Here is a 13,914-nt window from a genome sequence, read left to right on the forward strand (position 1 = left end):
CCAGTTGAAAGAATAAAGGAAAAGAAAGTGAGTTGGCTAGTCCTCAGTCGGTTTCCTTGTCTGGTGTTAGGCTACTGCCAACTGCCAGCCCTCTCCTCCCCCTGACATTCCCTGCTTGCTTCCCTGCTTGGCTTCTATCATATTTTCTAGTCATTCACGGAGAAATGCTCTGAAGTTTCAATCATATGGATAGTTTTTGATGATATTACTCAAAATCAAGTGGATCGACTACAACCACAAAAAGGAACAACCTGAGGGACTGGAGCCCAAGGAGAACAGAAGTATTTGGGGCTGCTCTCCCAGACTGACCACAGGCAAGCAAGCTAAAGCTTGTTCCCTGTAGAACTATGGCTTGCAACGACTACAAACAACTTACTCAGAGGATAGTCGAACTGGAGCTAAGAGTCAGAACCCTCTTAGATATCAGAGAGACCGAAGACTTTATAGATTCCATGCTACCTCGCCCGGAGGCTAAGCTACCGGCTAATGAGCCACCCTTGGAACCAGCTTTCTTTCCACCGGCCGGTGGACCGGATGAGTCATGGCCTGTTCTCGGCGCTGAACCGAAGAGGCCTAGCACCGCTTCTACCTTCATCAGAGATGGGACTTGCACCAAGGATAAAAAGCAAAAAAAGCGAGGCAGAAACTCTTCCTGCATCACCTCTCCTCCTGTCCCACTCAGACACAGATTCGAACCACTGAGAACTCTCTCTCCCTTGTGTGTGGAATCCAAGGCGAAGAGGCACAGGAGTGCTAGCCACGCAGCTAACAAACATGAAGGGCCCAGATTGCCGACACACCATGATGGTAGCTACTATACACATGCAAATCCAACACATCATCGTCATCGCATCATCGCGACCGGGAGTCCCCCATTTCACTCCAAGCCCCTCTCGGACCACTCAGGGCACTGTTCGACCCCCTATCAAGCCTTATCAGACAACAATATCACAGGATTATCAAAATCCAAGGTATGCTAAGACTACCCACAGCCCATCAGCACTTAGAGGAGCTAACGCTGCAGCACTATAGAATCTACTGCTAGCACTGACACAGTAGCTAACCTTGGTCTAGCACAAGGTCCTATCATTGCTAACCCAAATAAGATAAGAACTGGCTCCGCAGCTACTGATAAGGCAAACGTCAGAAATGCAAACACATCACCACATATGGCCACTATCTTGATTGGAGATGCCATGACAGTACATGTTAAACTGGCAAAGAAAATATTTGTCTTCGCAACATATCTGTCGAGGAACTGTCGTCAGAGGTACAAACAATCCTCAACAATAAACCAAACAACCCAAAGATTATCATCCACACTGGCTCGTTTGATATCCTACACAAGAAAACTGGCACTGAGATACTAAAAAAACATTTCACCCAGCTACTGAACACACTCAACAGATATCAAGATGTATTCATCAGTGGATCAATTGCATGCTTTCGCAGAGGAAAAGAAGCCTTCAGTCGATGATTATCTTTCAACACATGATTGGCATCGGTCTGTCTGGCACACAAACTGAGATTTATCGATAATTGGGGTGCGCTTGCCTTCGGCGAGCACAAACCATTGTTATCTCACATATATATTTATTATTGTTTATTTTCGCGACCCTAAGGCTCAGTCAATATTTGGACTACATAGACAACGTCAATGTCAAAAGGTTTGTCTTGGTCGCGATTGCGTTGGTTCTATTGGGATTTATGTTCCGTTGCACGGTTTAGGTTTTTATTAAGTTTTTGTGGCAAAAGTGAAGCTAACGGTGGCTAACTTGCTAGCCACAGTCACTGACGCTACTGACGTCACTAACACCACGAAATATCGCGTGACTACCTCTAGCAGAACATTAGTTTAGCAGCTCGTTCTTCTGGGAGATAGCTCGGCTAACTGCTTTACTGCAAGGGAGCTGCAGAAACGCCACAAGAAAAGAGGCCAGGGTGATAACTATTTACCCATTTTACTTTGTGATATGAAACACAATTGTGAAGTGTAATGTACAATATAAGATGATATAAGGAAGTACTTACATCTACTTTCCCACACAGTAGTCTACTATTTCACTGAAGCATTGGCATCATGACATTAGCCTCTGTTGCTCGGGCAACACATACTACAGCGGTCTATGATGCATCTGTTTTCAATCGTTAAAATAAACATTCCTCACAAATACATTTTCGTTGTAGGATTTATTTTGACATTAGATTACAAGTAAATGATTTGTTGGTGAAATTAAAATTACCTGTGGTTTCAAACCAGTGTAGCTCACTGCAACGCTGTACTGTAGCCTACAGTAGTCTAGTAGCAAAAAAACATCACAGCTGTTTACAGTACCCTACGTAGGAAGTCAAACGGCGGCACATGTTAGTGACTACTAACCTGAACTCCATTGCCACTGCCTAAACTTCAATCTGTTCATGAAAATAATTCATTTCAGCCTAGACCATACAACGGAAGTAACGTTAAATCGAATTCAACCAACGCAATCGCTACCAAGACAGTCTAGTAGTAGTTGTAGCCTACAATTTACCGGGGCAGCTTCTCCACACAGCAGGGCTATATCACATTTTGCCTTGTTACTGAAAATGGTCGCTACCACTGACATTCTTATGAATAAGTGATTTTCCCCTAAATAAATGTCAAGCTTATTTACGTTTTTGGGGGCATATTTTCAGTTAGCAGATGATACTATTTGAACACCGGTCTGCCAAATGTATTTGTTTTGATTCAAGTATGAGGTTGCTGATCACCATTCCCTCTTGCAGGGGAAATGAGAAGACAACTATTTCATTCTACTCTTCACTCTTAGTATTTTGAGTTGCAAATGAGCAGAAAAAAATATGCTTTTAAATCTATGTAATCTTTATAAATAATAAGTAGGCTATGCATTTTTATATAAAATATACAGAAATGTAATTTAAATACGGACCCCTGCAACCAACGCAAGTAAGCAAGCACACCCTACAATTTCCCCAGAAATTAGTTCCCCTCTCTAGTTTCAATGTGTTCTGGAACTGTGCAGACCGTTTTCAAGCGGAGGGACTCCGACCAAACCGTAGAGGATCTTGACTACTAACAGAAAACATCAGTCAGGTGCTCCTAACCACAAATCAAGTTTCCCTCCCTATCCCTATTTTGTCTAAGCTGACTGACGCATCCAAAACAACCTCCCATGGAACAGAACATTCAAACAGCCTCCTGCAAGGACATGGGCCCTGCACAGATCTGCACCCCCCGGATGAATTCCCTTGTGATGGAACAGCTCAGTGACATAGACCCTCCCAAAGAAAAGCTACACTGGGACAGCCATCATGCTATTTCATTAGACATACCGGTCATCATCACAAACAGAAAATGGCATGGTAAAATGCATGGTTACAAACCTGAACCGAGTGTTGGAAGTCACAGAACTATCCATATTATTCCAACAGATTTATCAACCCCTGTTTTATCTGTTAATACCCCACAGATGAATCTGGTCCTTCTAAATGTTAGATCCCTAAATAACAAAACACTTCTAGTTAATGATCTGGTCAAAGAAAACCACTTAGACTGCATGTGTCTAACAGAAACCTGGCTAAACAATGAAATGGCAACAGAAACTTTGATAGAAGCGTGTCAGCCCAATTACAGCTTTCTAGGAAAATCAAAAAAAGGTGGAGGAGTCCCAGCTATTTTCTCCTCTGAACTGTTGTTCAAAATCACTGAGCTAGGTGAATTCACATCATATGAATATGTTGCTATAGAGCTCAAAACCGAATAAATACTTTTTGTTATTATATATTGGCCACCCAAGCACTCGCCAATATTCATACAAGAATTCTGAAGTATTATCACTAAACTATAATAACGCGTTAACGCAATCTCACTTTAACACAACAAAAAAAATAGTGCCGTTAACGCAGGTTTCTTTTTGACCCTGGAATCACCTGTCGTCACATGACTTAGGCCGAATAGCCCTAGGTTTCAAGTAAGCTCCCGATCTTACTTGGTTTTAAGCGGTGTATACCCCTAAGTCTTAGCCCTACCTCCCTAGCTCAAAAAGAGTATTGGGACCCCACTAGCTCTCACGGGAATGTGCAAAACTAATGGGAAGGGGTAAGGGGTAAGGGGAAGGGGAGTATTGGGATTCGGCGTAGACTGCCGACGGTAGCTGAATGATGGAAAGAGGGCTTTTAGATGGGAAGTTCCATTTCAAAGTTGCGAGACGGCTTGGTTGACAAAACTAAAGCTGTGTGTACTGATTGTCAGGCTGAGTTTAGTTATCACCAAAGTACTTCCAGCCTAAACTATCACATCATTCAAGCAAAGCACACAGCTAGCAGCAGCAGCGTTAGCGTTAAGGCCGATTTATACTTCTGCGTTTTTACGCACACGCACACGAGGAACGCCCCCTCCGTCAAAAAATGGCCTCTGCGTGTCGACGCAGAGCCCTCGCAGAGCTCTGCGTGTGCCTTCTGATTTTCCTGACTGTCCGTCTGTCCGTGCGTCGTTTTACGGATACCCCTTGGCTATGATTGGTCCTTATTAAGAACCGTTTGCGTCAGGGGTGGGGGCGGGGTTGCCGTGACCAACAAGAGAACAGAATCCTTTGACCGCCATTGTTGTAAGTTTTTACAACTCTTATTTCAGCTAAACAGTACATGTAAATCAGCATCTGAATTAAAATGTGATGAGAAATGGGCAGGGTAGTTGCTGAAAATGTGCTTATTTTATTGATGAAATGGTTCATTTGTTCATCTGCTCCGACCTTTCGATAACCTAGCTAGCATCGCAGTGCAGCGTCATCTACTGTTCTGGCGGTGAACACGCAGAGCCAACGGAGTAGTATAAATTCAACCAGTCCGTCCGACTCCGTGCGTGCGTCTGTCCGTTAACGGAGACGCAGAAGTATAAATCGGCCTTTAGCCTCAGCAGGGTTCGCTCCGGTAATATATGGCAGACAACACTCGCAAAAGAAGCAAGCAGCAGACTGGGTTCAACAAAATAGAAACTGTATTGTTCAATATTAAGGTCAATCTGTGGTTGCTTAAGTATCAGAAGTATTTTTGAGTGAGATTTGAATATTATGGAGCAGGCAGTGGCGATTTCTTTAAGACTGCAAGGGAAGCTCAGCTTCCCCTAACATTAAAAAAAAATCATGGTCAAATATTTACTATTGTGTTAACCTTTTTAACTGCGTTAGAACACGTTCATATCGAAGACTAGTTCGTTCAGAATCAGCTATATATATTAGCAGGTCGACTGACTGATTTCCGTCTCATACATTCCCGTAGCACCACAGTGCATTTCCCTGAGGAAGCTCAGCTTCAATGGACTTCAATGGGGCTGCTGTGAACAGTTGTTTTCAGTGCTTCAAAACTATACGGTCATTGGATAAATGCTGCAATTATGTCCCTCCCTGGACGCTCAGCGTCTCTGGGGGTGAATAGAGGAGGGGGCTGGCCTGGACGCTGGGTTTCCGCGTGATGATTGGAGGGTCTGTCGAAAGACTGCATCTCCTTTTGATTGACAGCGATTTTGTACTATAAAAAGTCACCGAAGCTATTCAAGCTCAGTTTCCCGTAACATTTAAAAATATTTATGTTCAAATATTTACTTTTGTATTAACATTTTAAATGCGTTAGAACACGTTAATATCGAAGACAAGTTTGTTCAGAATCAGCTACATATATTAGCAGGTCGACTGACTGATTTCCGTTTCATACATTCCCATAGCACCACAGTGCATTTCCCTGTGGAAGCTCAGCTTCAATGGACTTCAATGGGGCGTGATGATTGGAGGGCGTGGAAGAAATTGCGATTTCCTGTCAGCTTAAATTATTCACTAATCAATAGAACTAGTCATTGGATACTAGTTAGTATGTTCTCATGTAAGCTTGCTATTAATAAGAGTAGATTGTGTCTATGTGTCAGGGTTAATAGATCAGGATCAGGAGAAAGTACTGGCTAAATGTTCCTTGTCATGACTACAAGGAGAGCTCCAACTATGAACTCTCTAGTCTAAGTGGTCATGTGTTGGGAGCTGTGAATCTCTTTCTCTGAGACTGTTGTAACGTCATCATTGCCTGACTGTCACTATCTATGTTTACATTCTTGTGCCCTCTAAAAGATGGTCCTCCGGCCTTCAGAGCCAAGAGAGACATGATTGAGACCTAAGCCTGGTGTTGTGTTGTCATTTATTGTCAGAGGTCTGGTTTTCTCTCCCAATCTGCAGATTGATAATACTTAATAAAATCCAGAACTCAACTGAACTTAGTCACTCCGTTAATGAAGAAACGGACAAAACACTTTCTTATTCAAGGGTCTGTCGAAAGACTGCATCTCCTTTTGATTGACAGCGATTTTGTACTATAAAACTCGCCAAAGCTATTCAAGCTCAGTCTCATTATGGATTTTGCAACTGTAGTTGAAAGACAAACTGCGGCAACCTATTTCTTGGTATTTGTTTGGCAAAATTGCTAGCCAATTTTCATCATACATTTCATACAATTATACATCACATTCCTTGTTTTAGTTTAACCTAATTCCCACATTTCCTTCAGGTTTAATATTTTTTCTTTAGTTCGTTGATTCATTCATACAGTAGGCTAGGCTAGTGTCGTAGGGATGAACAAGCCAGTGAACTGAAAATGTATATGATATAAGCCAAAAATGAGCTTCCCCTATTTGAAAGACCAGCAGCCGCCACTGGGAGCAGGATATTGTAGTAGGCTATGAGACAATATGTCTTAAATGTATGTTATATTCCAGGTGGATGTTTATTATACAGTAGTATAGTTTTTGAGTGAATAAAACATCCTCACAATTTAAATTGTGTTCCATCTGAACTTGTTATATGGACATTATCGTCCAGTTATGCCTATTTGAAATTAAGTACACCGTTTGAATGTTATTTCAACAACAAAAAATAATTTATTGGGGTAAGATTTTAACAGATTAAATTATTTTGCAATTAATTGCGATTAATCATATGAAATAATGTGATTAATCGCGATTGAATATTTTAATCGCTTGACAGCCCTAATAATATTTACTATTATATTATTACTGATCTACCCCTCTCAGACCATCATTGTATACTTTTTAATGCAGAAATTATCCTAACAAAGCCCACAAAAGAATTCTTAGTCCAAAGAAGATTTTTAGACGATACAGCTATGATGACATTTTCTGAACAATTTGCTCTATCTTAGCCAACTGATCATGACTGCTCTCTGAATGAAATGGTAGAGAATCTCAATGATGCACTATTATCTGTGTTAGACTCTGTTCAGCGTCGGAAATACACGAGGGCAAAGGGCAAAACTGCCCCTAAGAAATATCATTTTGCCCCTGATATCACTAGGAGAGGGGCAAAAAATGCCCCCAAAATGTCCTCTAATAATAATGATAATTTAATTAACTTGTCAAAAACATCGTGACCTGGACCAGTTGCTATAATGCTTTTGATTTTCACCTTGACTGATGTGCGTGTGCGTAATGAACCGAACGTTCAAAAAAATTGAGCGCTTCTTAATCAGACCTATGAGTGACTGCGAGTGTGAGGAGAACTGAGGAAGCAGTAAACACAATCTCCGTCACAATCTCAGGTTCCAAAGATGAAATTCACTCGCAGTGACCATCGAACAATGGAAGCTAGGTTGTCTTGGGGTGGACACGATTTTTTGCAAAGCATGTCGAACTTGTGGACAACGAGTTTCAAAAGTTGTTGTCAATCCGGCACAGGCGAATTCTTCTGCTGAATCTAGTTGAGCGAAAACATTAAGAAATACGTGGCCTTTCGTCACCAGCGACCAAGCAACACGCCATCGCCTACGGTGATAACTAGTAATAATAATAATTTGTTAATTATTTAGTTCGCTTTAGCTAGTTTAACGTTAGTAAGCTAACGTTAGCTAGCTCTGATAGTGCGTTAGTCACAAAGGCTTGCTTGCTTGCTATCTAGCTTGGCTAACGTTAGACAGAGTGCAGTCAGTGAATGATTTCCCCCCCATCCTCGTAACTGTCATCTTGTGGTTGACAACCAATCCTATATTTGGGGAAAGTTGTGTGCAGTTGAAAAAAAGTAAAAAAATGAATGTAATAATAACAATTAATAACCACAGAGAAATAAGATAACATTGAATATGATGGTCTGATTTATGTTTTCTGTTAAAATAAATCTAAGACAACAATTTGAATCTGTAGACTACTACTTAATAGTCTTATTATTGCCATTTGATGAAAATTGCTCATACTGTAAGCCTAAATAAGCACATTTATAATCTTGAACAAAGGTAAAATGTCTTATTATTACATTTAGTAGACGCTCTTATCCAGAGCGACTTACAGTAAGTACAGGGACATTCCCCTGAGGCAAGTATGGTGAAACGCCTTGCCCAAGGACACCAAATCATTTTGCACGGCTGGGAATTGAACTGTCAACCTTCCGATTACTAACCCGATTCCCTAACCACTCAGCCACCTGACTCCCTCTGGATAAGAGCGTCTGCTAAATGACTAAATGTTGATTCAAAAAGTGCCCCCAATTAAAAAAAAAATGCCCCTGGATTTCAGTCAGTGGGGGCAAAAATTGCCCCCTAAAAAATATGTAAATTTCCTACCCTGACTCTGTTGTACCACTGAAAACCAAAAAGAAGTGTACAAGCTGAACCTCCCCATGGCTGAGAAATAAAAATGTTAGTGAAACGAAAAGAAAATGCCATGCAGCAGAGACAAAATGGAGGAAAACAAAGATCACTATCCACTACAATATTAACAAAGATAGACTAACCACCTATAACAAAACCATCCGTCTAGCAAGGAGGGAATATTTCTCCAACATTATTACAGAAAATGCCTGAAATTCCAGAGTTATTTTTCCACCATTGACCAGCTGCTAAACACTGTCCCTGCCCCCCCTCCATCCTCAGCAGTTAAATGTGAAGAGCTTGCTTTGTTCTTCAAGAACAAAATAACTTTGATCAGAGCTAGTATTATTAATAGTGGGGTTGAAACTGACATCAGTAGATTCTGCAACATAACCATGAGCACATTTACTTTATTCTGTGGTAACCGTGGACCTCTGTGGTAATGAAGTCTTTTGAGCGCCTGGTGCTGGCACACCTTAAATCCATCACAGACCCTCTACTGGACCCCCTGCAGTTTGCCTACAGAGCCAACAGGTCTGTGGACGATGCAGTTAATATGGCCCTCCACTTCACTCTACAGCACCTGGACTCCCCAGCATCCTACGCCAGGATCCTGTTTGTGGACTTCAGCTCTGCCTTTAATACCATCATCCCCGCTCTGCTTCAGGACAAGCTCTCCCAGCTGAACGTGCCTGATTCCACCTGCAGGTGGATCACAGACTTCCTATCTGACAGGAAGCAGTGCGTTAAGCTGGGAACAAAAGTCTCTGATTCCCGGTCCATTAGCACTGGATCTCCCCAGGGCTGCGTCCTTTCTCCTCTGCTTTTCTCCCTGTACACCAACAGCTGCACCTCCAGTCATCCGTCCGTGAAACTCCTGAAGTTTGCGGACCACACCACCCTCATTGGGCTCATCTCTGGTGGAGACAAGTCTGATTATAGGTCGGAAGCAGACAACCTGGTGACCTGGTGCAGCCAGAACAACCTAGAGCTCAATGCTCTCAAGACAGTGGAGATGGTTGTGGACTTCAGGAAGAACACCGCCCCACTCACCCCCATCACCCTGTGTGACTCCCCAGTCAACACTGTGGAGTCCTTCCGCTTCCTGGGCACTATCCTCTCCCAGGACCTCAAATGGGAACTGAACATTAGCTCCCTCACCAAGAAAGCACAACAGAGGATGTACTTCCTGCGGCAGCTGAAGAAATTCAACCTGCCAAAGACAATGATGGTGCACTTCTACACAGCCATCATTGAGTCCATCCTCACCTCCTCCATCACCGTCTGGTACGCTGCTGCCACTGCCAAGGACAAGAGCAGGCTGCAGCACATCATCTGCACTACAGAGAAGGTGATTGGCTGCAATCTGCCTTCCCTTGAGGACCGGCACACCTCGAGGTCCCTGAGATGAGCGAAGAAGATTGTGGCGGACTCCTCCCACCCTGGACACTCCCTGTTTCAGTCACTCCCCTCCGGCAGAAGGCTGTGGTCCATCAGGACCAAAACCTCACACCAACAGTTTCTTCCCTTCCGCTGTTGGCCTCCTCAACAAGGCCAAGAGCTCACACTGACTGAATGTCTTAAAAACTATTTACATTTTGCACAACATTCAACTCCTGTAATATTTGTATTTTAGATTGTATTTTATATTGTAAATTGGCAACTTGTATTTTATTTTATTGTATATTTTATTTTAATTGTATTCCACCTAGTATTGCTAGTTTATGTATCCTCAGTATAGTTAGACCACTTTTAAATTTAAGATTCCTATATGTTTATTGTATGCACCTCCCTGCCAAAGCAAATTCCTTGTCTGTGCAAACATTCATGGCGAATAAATCAATTTCTGATTCTGATTTATCAGGCTAGTAATCTGAAGGTTGCCAGTTAGATTCCCGGCCGGTGCACATGATGTTGTGTCCTTGGGCAAGGCACTTCACCCTACTTGCTTGTACTTACTGTAAGTCGCTCTGGATAAGAACGTCTGCTAAATGACTAAATGTAATTCTAAAACTGGTTGTTCCCATCCTTGATTGTGATTGGCTATATCGCGTTCCATGCCGTTGTAAAATCCAGCATAACCTCACAGGTTGTCCTCATAACATTATTTAACATTCCATATTACTGCGCATCGAATATTTCAAATTGAAAAAGACGGCAAAGATGTCCATCTGGCTGTTGCGTGGCAACGATTTATGTAGGAACTATACTTTGTAGTAGCGGAAGAATGACGGTTTATTATTAAACTATTTCGTTTCTAATTATTTTTATTGATGAAACCATATCAAATATTTGTAGTAACAGTTTTAGAAAAGCAATAAGCCCCGCGAGTCCGTGGTTTACGCTGATTTTAGAACAGGTAAGGGGGTTTTCAGCACTCCGCTTCGTGTCGTGCCTAACAACTCCCCTTACCTGTTCTAAAATCAGCGTAAACCACGGCCTCTTGGGGCTTATTGCTTAAATGTAACTTTCCAAAATTGTCAGTGAATCGAACTCCACAACCTCAGATATTGATCCTATACCCACAACATTCTTTAAGCGAGTGTTTGATAGTGTCTCAGGTCCGGTGCTAGAGATTATAAACACATCCCTTAGAACTGGCGTCTTCCCAGATGCCTTCAAAACAGCTGTTGTAAAGCCCCTATTAAAGAAACCCAAATTGGATAACAGTCTACTTGCAAATTACAGACCTATCTAACCTTCCATTTATTAGTAAAGTACTGGAAAAGATAGTTTAGTCAAATTAATTTATTTTCTTGAAGAAAATAACATCCTGGAAGTCTCGCAGTCAGGTTTCAGGCAATATCACAGTACTGAAACTGCTCTCACCAAAATAATTAGCGACCTCAGACTAAACTCTGATGCAAATAAAGTCTCTATCCTCATCCTGTTAGATCTCAGTGCAGCATTTGATATCACTGATCACGACATCCTAATCAATAGACTGGAAAAGCTTATTGGGTTCACGGATAGTGTATTGAACTGGATGAAATCATATATCACAGGGAAGAAGTTTTATGTTAGTTTAGGAGACCATAGGTCCAAGAAACATGAAACCAAGGAACAAGCTACGGAGTTGCTCAAGGAAGCTGCCTTGGTCCATTTCTTTTTTCTCTTTATATGTTACCACTTGGCGACATAATCAGAGAACATAACATAGATTTCCATAGCTATGCGGATGACACACAACTATATATATCCACTGAACCCAACGATGAAACGGCCATCAATTCCGTTACAAACTGCCTGTTGGCAATAAACAAATGGATGAATTATATCTTAAATTAAATGAAGACAAAACCGAAGTTCTACTATGTGGCCCCAAATCCAAAAGAAAGATACTTACTAAGAATCTAGGAGGCTTAACCCCCTGTCTTAAACCAGAGGTGACGAGTCTAGGTGTAATCCTAGACTCAGATTTGAATTTCAACTTTTACATTAATAAAGTGAACAAAACAGCTTTCTTTCACCTGAGGAATATAGCAAAGGTACGACCATTCATTAACCAGCATGATGCAGAGAAGTTAATTCATGCTTTTATATCCAGCCGGCTGGACTACTGTAAAGCACTTTCCACCGGTCTTCCCAAGAAAACCACTGAAAGACTACAGCTCATTCAAAATTATGCAGCTAGACTATTAACAAAAACTAAAAGGAGAGAACACATTAGTCCTGTCCTAGCCACTTTACTGGCTCCCTGTTACCTTCAGAATTGACTTTAAGGTTAATTTCCTCACATACAAAGCCCTAGCAACATTGCTAACTCCTTTACAAACTACACACAAGCTAGAACACTGCAATCATCAAATGCAGGCCTATAGGTCACCAGAAGCAGTCAGATGAGGTGAGGTGATTCGGCCTTTGTCAATTACGCCCCAAAACTATGGAACACATTACCAGTAAATATTAGGGAAGCAAACAAGCTAGACATTTTTAAGACAGCTCAAAACGTACCTTTTTACCTAAGCATTTAAGTAATTTTATCTCAAAATGGTTTTACTAATTGTATTAGTTATATTATTGTTCTTATAGATTTGCTATTTTAATTATTACTTTTGTCACTTGTATTATTGTTTTATGTAAAGCCCCTTGAGCTACAATTCTTGTATGAAATGTGCTTTAAAAATAAAGTCTTACTCACTTACTTACTAAAGAACACAGCACAAACCCACATCTTACAATATAATAACAAAACTTATGTAGTCTAGAGTCTAGGTTACCCAGTGTTGGCCAAAACTAAAAGATACAAGACAATAATAACATGGTGGATGAGAGTCCAGCCATGGCTTGTTTATTCAAAGGGGTCATTGTTTGCAAAACCGAGTTAACCTTGTCATCCACCTGTTTCTCCAGCAACCAATGGGTACTGAACTACTTCCGCTTTCCGGTTTTGTGTTTCCTGTTCAGCGTCTAACCTCTACTAGCGTACCATGATATCGACAGAGAAGGCAACATTACATTGATTAGAATAAGTTGTGTTTAATTAAATGTTGTTAACATGAGTTCAGGTTACACTTTTCAAGAAAATTGAAGATTTTCGTCGGAAACGTCTTGCTTCGAACATCAACAACTTCGAAGAAATTGTCAGTGTCCATCGCCCGCTTGCACTCCATGCCAGGGAATAAGGAACGCAAAACAGCGTGGCTTGCAGCTTTGAAACTAAAACACCCTCCAAAGAAAGTGTATGTTTGCTCTTTCCATTTCTTTAAAAAAAAGCCAACCGAACTGTATCCTGATCCGGAGCTTCATCTGGGCTACGCAATAATGCAATAATGGCATCACTATCAATATTGTAGGTGGATAAATAAATACAATAAGCATGAACATATTAAATTACAACTGTAAAAACCTTTTGTCAAGTGCTGTGCATATGTAGTATTATATTTTTTACTTTCCACAGAATAGCTGCTGCATGGCTACATGACTTCCCTAACCCGGCTGCCGACTGTCTCAATGTATTGTAGCTAATGTATTGTTAGATGCTTAACGACATGCTCTTATGGTTCTTCCCTTTGGCACTTATGTTGGTTGTTCACAATATGTGCTTCATGTTTTGGCTACCCACAATGTTGTTGGGGCTATCTTGTTGTTATTATCAGTGACCAATGCACTTTGTAAAGCTCTCTCTTGGAAGTCGCTTTGGATGAAAGCGTCTGCTAAATGAGTAAATGTCATTGACTCCACTTTCCCTCAGCGTTACCCATGCTGTATGTTTAGCTGTATTGACACTGACTGGGCTCTACTGCTGCCTTCAAAAATATAAAGCTGCTGTCTTTCTTC

General features: G+C 41.4%; 1 protein-coding gene across 3 annotated transcripts in view; it reads right to left on the bottom strand.

The window, feature by feature from the left end:
• Positions 1 to 13,914, bottom strand: part of pigq (phosphatidylinositol glycan anchor biosynthesis, class Q) — a 91,658-nt gene that overhangs the window by 6,265 nt on the left and 71,479 nt on the right. The window lies entirely within an intron of this gene.

The sequence above is a fragment of the Hypomesus nipponensis genome, chromosome 17, assembly GCF_054491055.1.
Source record: "Hypomesus nipponensis isolate SF chromosome 17, ASM5449105v1, whole genome shotgun sequence".
NCBI lineage: Eukaryota > Metazoa > Chordata > Actinopteri > Osmeriformes > Osmeridae > Hypomesus > Hypomesus nipponensis.